This window comes from Trichechus manatus, unplaced genomic scaffold (genome assembly GCF_000243295.1).
Source record: "Trichechus manatus latirostris isolate Lorelei unplaced genomic scaffold, TriManLat1.0 scaffold00218, whole genome shotgun sequence".
Classification (NCBI taxonomy): Eukaryota; Metazoa; Chordata; class Mammalia; order Sirenia; family Trichechidae; genus Trichechus; species Trichechus manatus.
The window spans coordinates 3,570,796-3,573,748 of NW_004444154.1; the positions used below are offsets into that span (position 1 = coordinate 3,570,796).

General features: G+C 36.9%; 1 pseudogene; it reads right to left on the reverse strand.

The window, feature by feature from the left end:
• Positions 1-2,676: 2,676 nt before the first annotated feature.
• The window catches only part of LOC101355491 (heat shock cognate 71 kDa protein pseudogene), a 6,375-nt pseudogene continuing 6,098 nt past the window's right edge, over positions 2,677-2,953 (reverse strand).

A 2,953-nucleotide genomic window follows, 5' to 3' on the forward strand; every position in this document is an offset into this window, starting at 1 on the left:
TGATTTTTTTTTCCTTGCTCTTTCTGTTGTTAACTTCTACCTTGATGGCACTGTGGTCAGAGATGATACTTTGTATTATCTCAACTTTTTGGATCTTGTTGAGGATTGCTCTGTGGCCTAAGATGTAGTCTATTCCGGGTAATTTTCTGTTTGCATTGGAAAAGAATGTGTATTTTCCAGCTGTTGGGTGGTGTGTTCTATATATGTCTCTGAGGTCAAGTTGGCTGATTGTGCCCTGTAGGTCTTCTGTATATTTGTTCAGTTTCTTTCTAGGTGTTCTGTCCTTTACCGAGAGTGGTGTGTTGAAGTTTACTACTATTATTGTGGAACTGTCAATTTCTCTTTTCAGTGCTGTTAAAGTTTGTTTTACATATATTGGAGCCCTCTCAGTCTGTACATAGATGTTTATTATGGTTCTGTCTTCACAATGGATTGTCCCATTAATCATTATATAGTTTTTTTTATCTGTCTTTTATGGTGGAGTTTGTCTTAAAGTCTATTTTATCTGAGATTAGTATTGTCATTCCTGCTCTTTTTTGGTAGCTGTTTGCTTCATATTTTTTTTCCGTACTTTGATTTTTAATAAATTTTCATCTTTGCTTCTAAGGTGTGTGTCTTGTAGACAGCATATTGATGTATCCTGTTTTTTTATCCGTCTGTCACTCTCCTCTTTTTGGGTTCATTTAGGTCATTTACATTCAGAGTAATTATTGATAGGTGTGAGTTTATTGCTGTCATTTTGTACTGCTTTTTTGTTTTTGTGCTGACATTTTCTTTGTCCCTCTTATTCTCCTGTGCTGAATTTCTTTTGTTTGTGGATTTTTTTTTTTCATTTCTTTTGTTTCTACTGAGACTTTATATTTTTCTTCTTTATTTTGATGAGTAGGTTGGTCTACTTTCTTTGTGGTTACCTTGAAGTTTACCCTTGTCTTCCTAGGTTTGAACAAGTCTATTATTACTTGGTATTGCGTTGTCTTCTTCTCCATTTGAAGGTTCTATACCTACACCATTTATTCATTCTTTTATTGTTCTGAAGTTGTTGTCATTTCCAGATTAAGCTCTCTCTTCCTTGTTGTAATTCTTTTGGTTTTGGATAGTCCTCAACAGTTCATTTCCTTGGTTGGTATCTGGCTGGTAGGATCCTGCATCCTAGCTTCAGTCTGTGATCTTATACTGTTTGTTCTCTGATCAAAGGACTCCCTTTAATAATTATTGTAAGTTTGGTTTGGTTTTTACACAGTCCCTTAATTTCTGTTTATCTGGAAATCTCTTAATTTCACCATCATATTTGAATGAGAGTTTTGCAAGGTATATTATTCTTGACTGGCAAGTTTGTTTTTTTTTTCTTTCAAGGCTTTTATATATGTCATGCCATTGCCTTCTTACCTGTATGGTTTCTGCCGAATAATCTGAGCTTAGTCTTATTGTTCTTCCTCTGTGTGCGACTTCTTGTTTTTCTTGAGCTGCTCTCAGGATTCTTTGTTTGTCTTTGGTTATAGCAAGAGTTATGATATGCCTTGGTGATTTTCTTTTGAGGTTTGTCCTATATGGTGTTCGTTGAGCTTCTTGGATGGCCAGCTTTTCATCTTTAATGATATTGGGGAAGTTTTCTGTCAGCAGTTCTTCAGTGATCCTCTCTGTGTTTCTGTTTTCTCCCCGTGTCTGGAACTGTGATCACTTGTACATTTTTGCTTTTGATTGTATCCCACATAATTCTCAGGGTTCTTCATTTTTGTTTGTTCTTTATTCTGATATTTCCTCAAGCAAAGTTGTATCCAACTGTTTGCCTTCAATTTCGCCGATCCTATCTACCATGGTTTCAAACCTGCTTCTGAGCCCTGCTATGAAACTGTCCATTTTGGAAATCTTGTTGTTTATCTTTTAGATTTCTGATTGTTGTTTTTGTATGATTTCTAGTTGTGAATTTATTTTAGCTTTTTGTTCCTGTATTATTTTCCTGAATTCTTCCATTTTTTAATTGTATTTTCCACGAATTTGTCTACCTTTTTTTGTTAATTTGTCTATGTTTCCTCATTTTTGTCTAGTTTTGTCTCAACTCTGAATATTAGAGATTTGAATTCTCTATCAGGTAGTTCTACTGTCTTTTCTTCTCCTGGAAGGTCATCTGGCATTTTATTTTGGATGCCTACTGGAACCTTTTTGTCCTGTTTTTTGTTTATATGTTTTGATGTCGTCTGCTGTGTTCGGGACATTCGATAGTCATTTTCCTCATTTATTGATTGTAGATTTGTATTTTTTTTTTTTTTTTGTTCTGCTCTTTTGTTTATTTGGTTATTTCTAAGCAGGCTGGCTGTGCATTCTTTGTTGTTTGCTTGTCTGCGGGCATGAAATTTTCACCTCCTTCTCCAACGGTCAGTGTCAGTTGCTCAGTTATGGTACAGCAGGGCAGGTCCAGGTGAAGCGGAGTTGCTGAGATGGGTTGTTTTTGGCACGTAATAGGGCTGACAGGAGGGCCAGGAATCAGTCCAGGGAGGTTCCGGTAGGCTGTGCCTGTGCTGCTTGTGAGTGTGATGCTTAGTGCACGGTGCAGGTAGGAAGGAAGGACAGGGGAGATTGTGATGTGTGGAGCTAAGGTGGGTATGGGAAAGGGGAGAGAAAGGAGAGAGGTACAGGAGCCAAAAACATACAAAAAAATAAACCAATAAAAAAAAAGTACTAAGGGAGGTTGCCATTGAAGTGTAGAGATGTGAGGCTGAGAAATGGAAAAAAGAAAGAAAAAAAACTAAAAAAAAATAAATAATAAATAAAAATGAAAAAAAAAAAGGAAAAGAAAATCCCCCAGGGATCCCACCCATGCAGCTTCTAGGACTGGGGAAGTTCCTCCCAGGCCATGAATTACAGCCTGGCTAGAAGGTGTAGAGGTGTCATATAGCACCAGGTATTCAGGAGACAGAAAGAGAAGATATGTATAGAGAGGCGGGAAACTGAGAAA